This window comes from Rhagoletis pomonella, unplaced genomic scaffold (assembly GCF_013731165.1).
Source record: "Rhagoletis pomonella isolate Grant_MI unplaced genomic scaffold, Rhpom_1.0 Rhpom_scaffold_00007, whole genome shotgun sequence".
Classification (NCBI taxonomy): Eukaryota; Metazoa; Arthropoda; class Insecta; order Diptera; family Tephritidae; genus Rhagoletis; species Rhagoletis pomonella.
In genome coordinates this window covers 36,855,393-36,872,206 of record NW_023458561.1, presented here as the reverse complement: position 1 = coordinate 36,872,206, position 16,814 = coordinate 36,855,393, and the positions used below count along the sequence as shown (strand labels likewise).

Sequence of the window (16,814 nt, the reverse complement as noted above, 5' to 3'; positions counted from 1 at the left end):
CCTTCTACTTAGACACTTAAATTAAAGCTAGAATTCGCGACTACTGTCACTGAAAATACCACCCCTGCACCTTAAAGGGCCTGCTTTTGTTTGTGTAAGTAGACAAGTAATAGGGAAAATTCATTTTTGTTTACTTTTTTGATTTAAAATATTCACTATATAGTCAAAATCCAAAAATTTATTTGATATATTTTCCAACGAATTTCCGTCAACCCTTGTCTCATTTGGTTTGGAGACAAACCGGTTTCGGCGTTGTGACATCTTCAGTGTCATTTTTCTTTATTTCTTTTGCCATGCCTTAATTAAGCAAACAAATTTATTTCCGTATCAACTACTTGTTCTGTACAAACATTTAACTTTCTTGGCGCTTTTCAAAATTTACTTTTTTTCTATATCTATGTATTTAGGTATTATGTAATTATGTATATTTAATAATATTTTACGATTTGCTCTGTGTTTTTCCTTGCAAATCCAGTACATGAAAATATTATTTTAAAATTATTGCACATTTACACGTGGCGTTGTGGTTTGTTTTTCGCTTTTGTATTTTAATTTGTTTTTGTTTTTTTTTCTGACAAACTATCCTCCCACATGCCGTGATGTGCTTAATTTGCAAAGCACAGTTGCAAATACATAGTGCAAACTAAATAAAATTTAGAAATCAACTAATCAAGTATGTGCATTAGGGTGGTCCAGAAAGAAATTTAAGTCGGCATTTTAATGTTTTAACACCGTAGGACTGTTCTATATCGAAAAAAACGTTACTCCTGTTTTTGTTTTTTTTTTTAAATCAAAAAGTATTTACGGGTCGCTCAATGCGCGCAAAATTTTATATGGGAAGAAATAAGTTTTCGTAAAAATGGTATGGACTTCTTGAAAATAACTTCATTTCGCTTAAGGAGACTTCCAATAACAATAACCAGTTGTTTATTTAACCCCCATTGCATTTTTTTCGGTTTCTAAGGGTCCTATAAAAAGGTGTTAGTAATGGAAAATGGTTAAGTAAATAATTGGGTATTGTTATTGGAAGTCCCCTGAAGAGAACCAGAGTTTTCCCGATCGAAAAATATTTATTTTCAAGAATTCTAAACTTGTTTTTTTTTCATATAAAATACATGGAAACCTTTGAGCGTTTGAGCGACCTCTAGGTATTTTTTTATTTAAAAAAAATAATTGGTTAAGTTTTTTTTCTACATAGAACAATTTTAGGCGGTGAGGGCATTAAAATTCCGAATTTAGTTTTTCACATGCATTTTTGCGCCACCCTAATGTACATACTTATGTGCGTGCATACTTGATTTTATAATTATTATGTTAATGACCCGTCGCGTTTATGCGACTTAGAAACTAATTGATATCTACAAGACTTTAAGAAAAGGAAAGTAGTACGTTTACTCAATGAATTTTTAGAATTTTTTTTTTTATCTGATACAGACATCATAAAATACTGAAAGCATAATTAAGTAAGTCACTCTAAATACATATGTTCGTATGCATAATCATTTAACTATGCGGCTATCAGTCTTGTTCCACTTCGTACGACTTGAAGACGGTAAGATTGCAAATCCACTTTAATTTTGGCAAACTATTTTTATTCCACTCTGATAGGTGCCTACACCTTGTATAGTGCTTATCATAACTGTACGACACTCACATTTTGACAAGATTTTACTATTTATTTTATTATTTCTTTTTTCGTTTTTGTTGAAGATATTAATCATATTTTCCATATAAAACAATCGGCCAGCATACCTTATATGGATGGCTGAGTGGAAGATCGACCCATCTCGGCAGCCAGTTCGAAAACGCCCTATCTCAGAATATTTTTTAACAACGCCCTATTTCAGAATTTTGTTGAAGAACGCCCTATTTTAGAATTTGATTTAAAAACGCCCTATCTCAGAATTCAGTTGAAAAACGCCCTATCTCAGTTGCCAATTCAAAAAGTTTCTATCTCAGCACATTTTCAATGTATTGCCGTTTAATATAGGGCGTTCTTCAACCAAATTCTGAGATAGGGTATTTTTAAATAAAATTCTGAAATAGGGCGTTCTTCAATCACATTTTGAAGTAGAGCGTTCTTGAAAAATTTTCTGAGATACGGCGTTTTCGAACTGGCTGCCGAGATAGGTCGATTTTCCACTAAGCAATCAAAAAATTAAACCACTCAAATTCATTGTCTCCACATTTGGTCTTATGCAGAGTCCGTAATTTTATGTTGAAATATTTTTAAGCGATTTCTCGCACACATTTTTTGCTGTACAAACGTCCCACCCGTGACGATGGAATAGCCTATATAAATAATTAGCAGAAATAATTTCAAGGCACTTCACGCAAATTATTTTTCATTAACAAACCAGCCTCATATATCTGCACAGAAACTAGGGATGGGTAAATTCGATAGTCGAAACTTCGATATTCGACATTTTAATCGAATTTGAGCTTGGAAATGGCGAATTTTTGAATTCGAACTTGTGTTGCTAAAATTCGGATGAAATCGAGTTTATCTGGGAAAAATGCAATTTCATCTTTATTTCCAAAAAATCAACTCTTCAACTTTCTTCTTTCTGACTAAATTTGCCATCACTCTGTGTGTGGCACTCCATTTACCTTAGGAATGCAAGTAAAAAAATACATGTTTTTCGATCTAATGCATCGAAACAAAAAATCTGTGCCAAGAAGGAACTGTTATTCGAAACTAAAATTTAAAATTTTTTTGTAAAAAAAAACTAGTTTCTTTTTTTGTTGCCTGAGAAGACCCCTAGTAAAATTTTCCAAATTTGCTTTTTGCGGGATTTCTTGAAGGCGGGAGCTAATGGGTTAAAATATTCTACGAAATGTTTTAATTGTTACATAGTATTTAAGCACAACACTTCTTTAACTAAATTCAACTTTTCAAACAGGTAGTCCTAAATGTAGTTAAAAAATAAAGTTTATTCAAAACCATTTCGATTGATACCCATATTGGGGTTATTTATTCAACTTATTAAATAATTTGATTTTGATTTTCTTACATATGGCACAAAACTAAAACCATATTACACATCTACAGGACAAGCGCTTTCATTTGACACCTAACTCCTTTTTGAAAATCGAGCGAACGATAGAGATTGTATGACTCGGTTTTAAATATTTAACGCAAACATCTCGAAACCGTTTTAGAAGTTTCACTTCAAAAAAACTTTTGGAACATTCGAATTATATTGAATTTGCACCACCAAATTTCGAATCGAATGATCGAATGGTTGGGCAATGTTCGAAATTCGGAAAAAATCGAATTTCAACACCCCACTACTACCCATCCCTAATAGAAACTAACCTTTGTGGCATTTAATATTAAACGAAAAATTTTAACAAAATTTGCGTTTTCGATTGATTAGTAATACAATTTCATATGTGTGTGTGAGAAAAAAATTGATTTATGAAAATATATAGTGCATAAAATTTCTATAATTGAAATGCATAAAATCTCGATTTGTTGAAAACCCATGCACACATTACATAAAATACAATTCAAAACCATTAAACACTAAACCCAGAAATATATTTGTGCAATATATGTAGTTAAAGCTAAATAAATATTGAAATCTGGCAAACGCGAGATCTGCAAAAATAAAAAATAAAAAGAATTGATAAGTATTGGCACAGGCAATCATAGCCAAATCGCAAGAAGACATCAACGCCAAGCAAAAATTTATGTACTGAAAGGTGAATGAAAAAATTAGTCATTTACTCGTAGAAATCGCAATTGCAAGCAAACGAATAGAATTGTAAAAAAAAATGTTCAACATCTGCAAATGAAGTGTATACAAACAAACATACATATATATGTGTGAAATCTACGATTGACATTGCCGGAAGAACAGATATGAGAGAGGTAAGTGAATTTTCAATAAATGACACTCAAATGTATTTGTTTATTATTTATTCAAATTAAAGATATCATTGTATTAATTACACAGTTATATAATTTTTTTTAGTTCTTAGTGAGAGCTGTACCGTCTAGAACGCTCCCACAAAAGAGCAAAAGTATTGAGAACAGTTTGAACGGGAAAAATGCGAACTAAACTCTCGCGAACGTTTTCAAGAAGAACAGAATGAGAACGAAACTTTCGGGAACGTTTCCAATGAGAAAAAAATAAGAGGAGGATCAAATAAGATCAAAAGTCTGGGGAAAGTTCTGCTAGAGAATAAAGGGGAAACATAAGTTTTGACAACTTTACGTTAAGAATGGGAGGGCCTGCTGCGTGTTGCGATGAAAAATCGTTTCAGTGAGAACCACGATTGCTAATTCTAAGCCGTGACAAAGCTGGATCATTTCGACTTTCAGATCGTTTATCATTCGGGTGAACTGCCCATTTATGGAACAATTTTTCATATTCTGTGCAATAAAAGTTTGTGTCTTAAGTCTTTCGTTAACTTTATTTGCATAATTATGTTTTAGGTCTTTTTTAATTAATTGTTATATTCAAACACTTCAAACTAATCGAACGCTATAAGAAAAATTTTCTTCTCATTTCCTTTAGTTTCGCGAATATGTAGTTCAGAGAAGATTTGTTCCAAAATTGTTCTTCGAGAGAAAGTTCCTTAGACTTTTGTTCCCAAATTGTTCTTCGAGAGTTGCTTAGCATTTCACTCCCGTTTTGTTCTTTGCCAAAACTTTCCAGAGACTTTTGTTCCCATTTTGTTCTCTTAGATATGTTCCCGAAAGTATTTTTCGCATTTCGTTCTCTTTTGAAACGTTCCACAGGGTTTTCTTCATATATAATTCCCATGGAGAAGGAGTAAAAGTCTATTTTTCGTCCCTTTTTCCAGCTTTGGTAGAAAATTAAAAAAATGTCTAAAAATGCCCTCTTTAAAATTAAGGGTGGGTATTTGCTAAGTATTTACTTACCTGCTTCAACATTTTTTTTTCTGCGCCTGGTTGCGCCTTTACTTCTATAACAATTAAAGTCAAACAACCGTGGATGAAAAAAAGCACCTAAGCAGGTATAAGGCGAAGGAGGTTGTTTATAACAGCCAAAACGAATCGAGATAGATATAGACAAATATATATATTAGACTGCGTCACTCCCCATACAAAAAAAAAACAATCCGTATACATTTTCACACATAGCTTGGAGACAATTTAGGCGATCTTACCTTCCTCGGTTAGGTCGTAACTTGTGGAAGACTTTAGGATAGAAATTACCTTAATATGGGGACATATACGAAGATGAATGTGTGGCTGAACTATAAAGGAGCGGCTCTGCACTAAATGTGTCCTATGTAGAGAAAATGTGTCATGGAATTAAAAAAATCAGCATTACCAGACAGATCTGTTCTGCCTTCTGGGGATTAGATAGAGAAGCAAAGCGAATGGGTCTGGCGGTAAACGAGGACAAAACGAAGTATCTCCTGTCATCACACAAACAGTTAGAGCATACGCGTCTGGAAACCACTTCTCTGTACACAGTTACAATTTCGAGAAAGTAGAGAATTTAGTTTACTTGGGAACCAGCATTAACACCTATAATAATGTCAGCATTGAAATCCAACGTAGAATCACTCTTGCCAACAAGTGCTACATTGGACTGAGTAGGCAATTCAGGAGTAAAGTCTTCTATCGACGTACGAAAACCACAGTCTATAAGTCATTCATCATGCCCGTGCTGGTATATGGCACGGAGGCATGGACAATGAACACACCTGATGAAGCAGCACTTGGAGTTTTCGAAAAAGAGATTTTATGCAAGTTTTGGGTCCTTTGCGCGTTGACGATGGCGAATACCGCAGACGATTTAACGACGAGCTGTATAAGCTTTACAACGTTATAGACATAGTGCAGCAAATTAAAATTCAGCAGCTCCGCTGGCTAGGTTATGTCCTTCGTATGGACAGAAACGCTCCAGCTCTGAAAGTATTTAACAGGGGTCGCGATGCTGGTAACAGAGGAAGAGGAAGGCCTCCTATTTTTTGGAGGGGAAACAACTGACGTTCTGTTTTGGACTCGGCCAAAATCGCTTAGGTGGTTACAGCGACAATAAAGCAGAAGAAGACAGAACTGGAATATCTACGACCCACTTAAAACCACAACTTAGTAAGAAATGATCAAGGAAGGAGCCTTCTCAATAAATAGGTATTTCAGAGATATCTTTCTACTTCTCGAGGCTCACTAATGCCATTCAATAAAGTCACATCAAGTCAAACTTTAGGCCGCAGCTGCAATAGAGGGAATTAGAAGTGATATTTATTCCAACTTTTTGAGTTCAAATCGCAATAAGCATTAAGTTATAAAATGTTCTAAGATGGTAGTCAAGTAAATGTGGTTAACTAGATTTATTATTTGGGTAAATTTCGAAACTGTCAACGTCATAAATGGTAAAATTAAACTTTGGATTTTGTTTGCCGTTTATTGCCGTGTTGATGCATAACGCGATCAAACTGCCGTCAGCCATTTTTTCACCTCTTCTGTGCTACATACATAAATATTAGGAGCGCAGATCCCTGCAATGCCAGTAAAGCCTGATACCTAAATAAGTCTGATTGCAAAGAGACGCTCGTCATTTCTTAACCAGTCTTAAGTGCACTGTCCCGTAGATGTTGCCTCCCTTATCGATATTGAACTGAGTGAGAGGGGAGGATCAGCATTAATTTATTTACTAAAAAATGTATTCAAGAAAAAATTGTTTGTTGTTAAAGAACTCAGTGGGAGCTTTTTGGCGATGCATCAAGCGAGTTTAGCAAGATTTGTGGTGCCATCAAATTATTACTTTAGGGACTAATAAACGGAAATTGTGGACTTCGAACTCAGATCCTCTCTAAAGCAGCCTCAACTAGATCATTAACCGAATGGTTATGTAGTACATATCTCTTGAAATATGAAAATCAGAATTGTCTAGCAGCTGAAGGAAATGCTAACATACATATCTATGTTTGTATTTCAGACATACGTCACAGCCTAATTTCACTGAATGATCACCGTAATTTTTTACGTTAGTTCGCGCGTCATTGAAGGTGTGTGTAATTGCTTCGAAGGGAAATGAATTTGAATAAATTTAAAATAGATATTTTCGGTCGATATCTGAAAGCTGCAGTGCCCTAAGAACGTACATATGTATTTTCCTTATTTAAGTGGCTAATTTGTCAATGCGTTCCCAATAGGCAAAATACAATCGAATGAACTTGTTCGGCCGACAAACTTAAATTAAAACAAGTAAGAAAGTCTAAGTTCGGGCGGGGCCGAACATTAAATACCCGGCGCAAGTATTACATATATGCCTTTTCACCTTGCGGTGCCACGCCCATTTTTCAAAATTTTATTATAGACGTATTTCCTGGTAAGGAATTGTTGCAAGCATCAATTTTGAATAAATTAGCTTCAATATTTACGGATTTATCGAAGATTTCGTATTTCTCCAAATTACCGTTATATGGGATGTGGGCGTGGTTATTGTCCGATTTTTAAAATTTTCGGCCATTTGGTATCCTGTACCAAGGCCAATAACTGTGCCAAGTTTGGAAGAAATCGGTGCAGCGGTTGCCAAGATATACACATGTAACCATAAGTGGGCGTGGCTACGCCCATTTTCAAAAAAATGTTAATATTCTTATTTTTCGTCTAAAAGTTATTGCAAATATCAATTTTGAGTGAATAATCTTCAGTAGTTACCAAAATATCGCAGTTTTCGTATTTCAGAAAATTACCGTTATATGGGAGGTAGGCGTGGTTATTGTCCGATTTTGCCCATTTTCAATACCATCCGTCCTACGCCCGAAAGAAGTACACGTACCAAGTTTCGTTAAGATATCTTAATTTTTACTCGAGTTATCGTGTGCACAGACGGACAGACGGACGGACGGACGGACGGACGGACGGACAGACAGTCACCGCTTAATCGATTTCTCTTTTCATCCTGATCATTTATGTATACAATTGTCTATATCTATCTCGATTCGTTTTGCCTGTTACAAACAACCGTTATGTGAACAAAGCTATAATACCCTTGTGCACAAGTGCGCTCGGGTATAATGAACAACTAAATTGAAAATCAGCAATGACATCCAATTATAATTTCTTGTTACTTATGCTTGTAGTCATAATTGCATACATCCACATGTATGCATGTATGTATTAGGGTGACCCATAAAATTGTTGTTGCAATTGTTCGATGTGCATTTCATGACGATAATCCCTGCCGTCTTAAAATTAAAGTTTCTGCTAAGAAGTCGTACTGAGATTACAAATTTATTAAAAAGTATCACAAGATCGGTAGTTTTTTGCTCGGAAACTTATCGTCTTTTTTTTTTGAGTTTTACTTTTTACTCTGAAAATAAAAGTTATTTTTTGAATATCAGCTTTTTATCCATAGTAAATTAACCTTAAAATAATAAAAGTAGCTATTGAACCCGCATGGCGTTAATACGCCCAAAAATGAGTTTCAAAAACTTAAAAAATATTCCAAATGTTAGTCAGAGTTATAAGAGATCCGAGTGCCATATTTCATCAAAACCGTGTAGTCGCTTCTGAGTGAAGAGCAGTTTCGCATAGTGTATGTTTTTATTTTCATCGAATTTCAAATCACCCTATACCGGCGAAAAAAGTTCTTAGTTAAGAAAATAAAACTTTATCATAACATTGACTACGGTATTTTTATATTTCATATACTTTTTAGTTAATTGAAACAGGTGGCAGCCCTTTTCAAAAGTATTTTCAAGCTTTATCATTTTTAACTCTCCTTCGCTGGACACTACGATACATATTTTAATTAACTGATGAATTAAGTGGAATTTTAATTTTCAAACATCTGGCAACCGCGCTAAATACCGTTCAGAAAGAAAAATTTTCAATCCGCTTCAATACCCATATTTTGAGAATTAATTTAACTTATAAAATAATTTTAATTTGACTTTTTAAACAGGTGGTAACCCTCTTCCAAGACCTCAAAAATTTTCTTAACGTTCAAACTAAAGATTTCTTAAGACTCCTTCGTTTGTGAATAAGTAAACTAAATTTGACATTTCAAACAGGTGGCAACCCTCTTCAAAATATTTTCAAAGTACTACTTTCGGAAACCCCTTTCGTGTGTCACCCACATGGTGATACATATTTCTCCTATCTAATATGATTTTTTTAACAGGTGGCAAACCTCCGATAGTTCAGCTAAGAAACAAAGCCTTTCAAAACCATTCGGATTGATGCTCAGATTGTAATAATTGATTTATTTTTGCTAAATAATTTGAATATAATTTTTTAAAAGGTGGCAACTCTTTTTTTTTTTCAAAGTAAAACCTTATTGCACATCCACCGTCCAAGGCTTTTAGTTTGACGCCTCATTTTGGAAAATCGATCGAACGGTGCGCATTTAATGGCCTTGATTATTAAATAATTTGAATTTAATTTTTCAACAGGTGGCAGTTCTTTTCGAAAAACTAAAACCAGTTTGCACATCTACAGACCAAGCGCTTTAATCTTTTATCCTAAACAGAACGCAATTACATTCACGATTACCATTACCATCACCAATACCATTACCAATGCCTTTACTATTACCATTACTGTTCTAATTACCATTACCGTTCCCATTACTATTACCAACATTACATTTATTTCAATTTTTATCTACATTTTACTTATAATATTTATCTTAATATCTTTACCTTGATTCTTTTCTTTATTTATGTGCATTTGCATGACAAAAAAAAAATAAAAAAATTTAGTTTAATTTTCCAAGCAAAAAAACATAATTGTTAAACTAAGTATTTTTAAATAAAATTTAACAAATAAACAAGGTTGAGTTGAAAATTTAAAAAATAATCAGAAGTGATAGAAAAGAAAGCTCATGATGAATCTCTAATGGAAAGTAATAATGGTAACATAAAAAGTGCGTTCGGCTATCTAAGGCTGCTGACCACTTACAAAACTCTTTTGGCGCACCATGGGAAAGGCTGGTAATGGATGCAAGACTTCGTTTACATCCAAGCTTAAGCGGATGGTTGGAGTTCTAGGAACTGAAAGTTGTTTAGAAAGCTGCCAGTACAAAACTATCAACGATAAACTTATCCGGTGAGTCTCTAGTAACGACATACATATGTAGATGCGAGAGCATAAGAGATTTCAGAAATAAGACTAACGCTGGTGCAATACCGACACCTGCAAAGGGACCGCGTATTTTCTAAAACGGCCAGACAGGGTGGTGGCGAACTTCCTTCTCAGTGACAAAAAGAAAAGAGCTACAAAACCGGATAGTAATGTTCATGAGACAAAATCGATAGAGACGACATATGGACCCCATAGGTATAATCGACGACCCACTGTCCTAGTTGGGGGATGAGGATAGCACCAACTCTCTGCAACTCTCCGGCCTTCGTCACACTCAGATGTAGCATTTTTGGCTTGGAAGTATTGCGGATGGACAAGCTATATTTTCTTTCCGTCGACATACTAAGACTCATCGAAGAGAGTAGTTAGTATTTAATACCTGAGTGCTTGGCCGATCACAATTCTATTCCATTATTATATTATTAGGGATGCCCTATTTACATATGTAATAGTTGGTTTAAACCACGCTACTACCAGTTCCGCTCATCCACATTTCTGTTTGTCTGTAATCATCATTCCAGCTGGTTGGTATGCAAAATGATTTCTATACATTTTCCGTACAAATAAGGACAACCCAATCGACCGAGTATATACATATTTATGCATATAGTACATATACAGATGTACATTTGTATGTATGTATGTAAAAGCCTGCGCATGCAGTCGTGCTTCCTGTTTACGATTTCCTCTTCACCGCGCATGCAAAAAACTAAGTACGCGTATGAACAAATAAAGAGGGAAAAACTATTTTTCATTTCATTTCCACGCTTCTAAGTGTCTGCTAAGCACGAAGATTTGTGAGATTAGATTGCGATCGATTGACAGCGATCGATGATGGCTACTGCTAGCGCGGTCTGTAGCAATCATTGCAACGGTTGGAAGTCGACGCCTAGTAATTTGCCGCATTCAAAACCGTTGCGAAAAATTTGCGCACATAAGGACAAATAAACAAATGGGTAATTATAGCAATAGCCAAAGCATGAAGCGCGTCAAAATAAATAAAGCAGCGCAAACACACAAAAGCACATAAAATAGAAAAGCGTGCATAAAAATTGAGTGATCACTAATCATCAGCAGCGTTGAAGAAAAGCGCGCGCGGGAAAGCCAGACGATCTAGAGGTAGCCTATCTATTTGACTGTCAGTCATAGAGACACTATGTCGTTTGTGGTATGTCTGTCTGTCTGCCTGCCAGCCAGGCGCGTGAGTATGTGGATCTACATATACATATACATATATATACCGAGTATCTATATTTAGCGGTTTGCAAATATTAATTAGTGAGTGAGTGCATGCCAACGGAGGCGCGTTCACTTCTGCTCTCATTGAAGAAAATATTGAAAATCTATACCACTAACCCCGCTGACGTGCCGCACGTTGGCTGTAAGTTCGCTAGTCTGTATGGGCTTTCAAGCTGTTTATTTATTTGTTGGTTTGCGGCATCCGCGCTGCGCGGAGGAGGCCCGTCAGTCAGCGCCCATATGCAGCATCAGCACATTTCTCAATCTGCACCCGCCCAGTGTCATCATTTCTTGGATGTTTACCTTTGCACGTGTGTGTTCGTGTGTGTGTGTGTGTGTGTATGCAAATTATTTTCATTTGCATTTTAAGGCGGCAAATCGAATAATCATTAATCTTTCAAGACTACTTACATATATCTAACTAAATATATTTCTAATCTTATTTTATATAAGTATTTATTGCAATTAAATTTTTATTGCGTTTTTTGCTGCTGAAAACCCACAAAGCTAGTTAAGAAACCACTTCAAGAATCCAGACAAGAATTAGCATATTAATATCTATATGTATGTAAATTTGTTTGTATGTATGTATACAAAATTGAAGATAGATAATTATGCAAGCAAGTACTATAGGGCAGTCTTGTCGAGCGGGTGTGTCTTAAATGAAGTATTTCACACGCATTTTCGTTTGAGTAATCGACATTTCTACTGATGGGAAATGTGAAAATTCTTTCTTTGCCTGAGTTTTTAAAATTTATTTTACCACCACAAACTTTCTGGGAGACACTTAGAACACATCGCACATTTAATAATATAGGGATGTATGTAACTCAAAATTTACGTTTTTGAAGATTTCATTATGCAATCAATTAGCTTGATAAGTAGAATATGTTCAGCCTAACACAAAATTGAAATCTAGAAATACTTCGTTATATTATTAAATGTGCGACATGTACCTACATATGTATGTATGTAGTACATTAGGCTATGTCTAGTGCTAGACGGATGGACCACTGAAATACTGAGGCAGACACAGTTGGACCAAGATTCCGGAAACCTTTACCAATGGGCTCATACCCAACCATATTCCAGGCGGAAATCTTTGCAATGGAGAATATCTTAGTCAGGCAGCATTAAAGTTCTTAGGCCGAGGCGACGCAATGAGCGGCTGAGCGAAATGCCCCTCATTGCGTGACCACTTCAATATTATTTCATATGTTTAAATTTTAAGCCGCTCACCGCTCAACCACTAGCCGCTTTGTCGCTCATTGCGTGGCCTCGGCCTTATATTCACTTAGTACGATATCATGGCTTATGGGCAGTTGCAAAACTCTTTTGAATCGCGTGAAAAATGTACATCCAATGAAGAATAAGTTAGTAAGAAAGTGCCGCCTAGAATCTACATTAGGGTGGTCAAAAAATGCATGTGAAATAGTTAAGTCGGAATTTTTATGCTCTCACCCCCACGACTGTTGTACACCGAAAAAATACACCCTTATTTTTTTATTTTGAAATCAAAAAATATTAGAGGTCGCTCAAAGCGCCCAAAGTTTTCCATGTATTTTATATGGGGAAAAAAACTTTTCGTAGAAATGGTATAGAATAGTTAAAAATTTATATTTTTCTACCAGAAAACTCTGTTTATCTGCAGGAGATTCCCAATAATAATGCCTAATTGTTTATTTAACCATTTTTACATTGCAACTATAATTTATAGGTCCGCCAAAAAACCACAAAAAACTCCGAAAAATGCAATGGGGCGAACAATAAAAAATCGTTAGTATTAAAAATTGGTTAAATAAACAATTGGGTATTATCAATGAAAGTCTCCTGAAGAGAACCAGAGTTTTCCGATCGAAAAATATTGACTTTCAAGAATTCTATACCATTTCTACGAAAGATTTTATTTTTCCCATATAAAAGTGCATGGAAAACTTTGAGCGCTTTGAGCGACCTCTAAATATTTTTTGATTTCAAAATAAAAAAATAGGGGTATACTTTTTTCCGATATAGAACAATCCTAGAGGGTGAGAGCATTACAATTCCGACTTTACTGTTTTTGGACTACCCTAATGAATATATGTGACGCGCCACGTGAAAAGGGACCTAACGCGAGTAAAAATCGATTTTCGGATTATTACATTAATCCATAAATAGAGAGTCGAACTCAGGAGGCAACTTTCACTAGATTGAGCCAGCGAGCGCTCCTGCTTTGAAAGCTCGTCCTGGAAAATTTTCCCAACTCGCGTTAGGTCCCTTTTCTCGTGGCGCGTCACATATGTTGTCCCTCGAAACCCTGCAGTCAGCATTTGCCAAATGCTAAACCTAGTAAAATGCTTCATTGCAGCTTTGTGCCGTAGCTGGACAAACAAATATAAAAAATTCAAAGACAATCAAAAACAGCCAAAAGAAAAAGTGCAAAACTAAAAAAAAAATTGCATGCAAAATAACGTTCTAGGGCATTGCGCAATCGCAACATTCACAATCACCCAGAGAGCGGATAATATCAGCAGGGAGCAGCCGGGCATAGTTAGTTGAAGGTTAGGCGGACAAGACAAGGTGGCGATTGGAGACATAGGCTGACCTAACTAGGCGGGGTTTGGCTTGGTTGGCCGCTAACCGCTTGGTAGACTTACATACCTATAAACTCTCCTTTAGATATGAATATTTCCATGTATGCACTTTTGTATACATACATATGTATTTGTTGTGACTGTGTTTGTACTCTTGTATACTCTTGGCTACTTGTAGCTTTCCTATTTTGTCGCCTTATTCCTTATGCTATTCATTTTGGTTTCATCGTTATTTATGTGTGTAGATTTTTATTTTATTTTTTGAATAAATCGTATAACGTAAACACGATTCGTTTGGTCTGGAACGTTGGTTTGTTTACCATCGTTCAATTTCTGGTATTTGTGATTTGTTTCTGTTTTTTTTTTTTTGCAACCGCTTTTAGGTGTATATTTTGAAATAAGGTTGCTGACTTCCAGCTTATGCAATCTGAGCGCTCAGCTTGAATTCTGTCTGTTCACTTTTTCTAGATCAAACGACCTTATGCTTTAATTTTGTAAACAAATAAAGGAATGCGCATAAATATGTATGTGTTTGTAGGTACATTAGGGCGTATCACAGAGAAGAGTTATGTGTGTGTCAGTTTTATTTGAACACTTACGCATGCCGGGAAAAAATGTTGTGTGTAAAAAATAATAATTATGCAAGCGATGATGTCCGATTTTTCTAAATATTTGTGTCGCCGTAAAGGTCTCGCTGACGCCTATGATTGGCCCTTAAAAGGGTTTTACCTTACAACCGTTTTGATTTTTACCTTCACTAGTTTTGGAAATACCATCCCTAGTTTTTTTATTTTTACACTATAAACCTAAAGTATCAAAAATGATGAGGACTTTGCTAACAAAAAGTTAGGATTTATTTACAACTTTTTTAGACTTATTTGGAGGCTAAAATTTTTAGTTGTTTTTTCATCTAACTTGATAATCTGTATCTATGGAAAAACTAGACCATCCAAAAATGTTGATACACTTGGCCGGTTGTAAATCAGTGGGGAAAACATTTCGTATAGTATTCCCGAACATGACCATTTCGGTGATTTAGCTATTTTTAGCATGTCTCTAAAAGAAATGTTTACGCACAAAATTTTTGCTGAACATACATAAGTGTTCAAATAAAACCGGCACACGCTCAACTTTTTTTCTTTCAGAAATAGTGATTCGGATTAATGTATGTATATAGTATGTACGTATATACATGTGTACATAGTATATACAATGGACTTGTTTACGTTTCGCGTTTGCGTTTGTATCTTTTAAAAACTTAGGTAAGGTTAGGATTCGAAGTGGTTGATCAAATTTTAAGATATGTATTTTAGTCGTTATATATGTATGTATGTACATATGTATATTTTGCAATTGGATATTTATTTTTGTTTAAATGACAAAGAAGGCCGCCGCTTAGAGCTATATGTATGTATGTATATTGTGTGTTGGACCAACCTAACCTTAATATACAGGCTGCTGAAATATCTTTTCAGCGGTGTTTTATTAGAGCAATGGATCATTTATTGGCTATATGTTCAAGCCATGATAAATTATTACTGTAGTAGCTTTGTATTTAATATTTCCTTTCAATGATAATGAGGAAACAAAATTATCCAGGCGGCTGCGTAGGAACTCCGATCGGAAAAAGACCATTGGCGCTTACATAATATGTTAGTGTTGGGCCGAGCTTCTCCTCCGATTTGTGGCGTGCGACTTGATGTTGTCCCACAAGGGGGTGGGACCTGCCGTTTTACCCCAACTACGAACTACTATTGCATTTTTATGAGAAGCTGTTTTTCATAGCAGAAATACACTTGGATGTTTGCCATTGACTGCCGAGCGAGGAGTGTGTCGGAATCTGGGTTCAAACCTAAATCCTGCGAAATGGAAGTGCGCACTTCCCACTACAGCGGCCGGTACCCATATATGTATATAAGTATAATTATTATATACATATGGGATATTCTTTCTGACGGTCAAATGGAATCCACTAACGCTCAGAAAGAATACCCAATATATATTCCGGCACAGTGAACGATGTCATCGCGAAACAATCCATAAAAGTTGCCGAATCGGGTAAGCGTACGTTCGTTAACGCTGTCAGCCTACAAGATGGAGGCTGTTCTTATTAGCAGTCGGAAGAAGGTGGAAAAAATACATATCAGAGTAGGGATAGCATCATTGAGTCCAAGCGATGAGTAAAGTATCTTGACGTCCTGGTTGATTACTGCCTCTGCTTCCGGGATAATTTGGAATACGCCAACAAGAAAGCAGCGACGGCAACAGCAACCCTACCTAGACTAAGGGCGAACGTCTTAGGCAAATATTAGCAGGCGTAGTACGATCAATACTTCTCTATGGATAGACAGTTTGGCTCGACGCTTTTAAACGGGCATCCGGTCCATTAATGCTACGTATCGCTTATGTGCTCTTAGAGTGTGTTCAGCTTTCAGAATCGTTTCCGAAGATGCAGCTTTTATCATCGCGGGATTATGCCAACTCAATCTCATAGCTCAAGAATTGCACGAACCAAGAAATGCGAACTGAGACCAACCACGCGCAGAACAACAAAGGGCAAAGGGTAGACTTACCGCCTCATACTAAAAATTTACACTTAGCTTAGCAGGCAACACGTCACTATTTGAAGCAAGTCATCAGTTGACCCACATACAGGGCTTCGGAGCGCAGCAAAGCAAAAGATCAAGGAGCTAAGGAGCAAAGGATTTTAGCTGGAGCTGGAGCAAAGATCTAAAAAAATTCATTTGCTCCTAGCTCAATATTTTTTTGTTATTTAGTAACGACTTATTTTTACATATTTTTATTATTGTTTGTCCACAAAACTTTTCGATCATAACGTCCTCAAGCTAAATAAAAAAATAATCAGTTAATAAATTTACTTAAATTATAATTTTCACTGAAAACCAACCGTGTTAAATAAA

At 35.7% G+C, this 16,814-nt stretch overlaps 1 protein-coding gene across 1 annotated transcript in view; it reads left to right on the top strand.

The window, feature by feature from the left end:
• Positions 1 to 3,568: 3,568 nt before the first annotated feature.
• LOC118742703 overlaps positions 3,569 to 16,814 on the top strand; it is an 82,677-nt gene continuing 69,431 nt past the window's right edge. The window contains exon 1 of the mRNA XM_036474969.1: positions 3,569 to 3,877. The gene's annotated coding sequence lies outside the window, so the exon portion shown is untranslated. The remainder of the gene's footprint in view (positions 3,878 to 16,814) is intronic.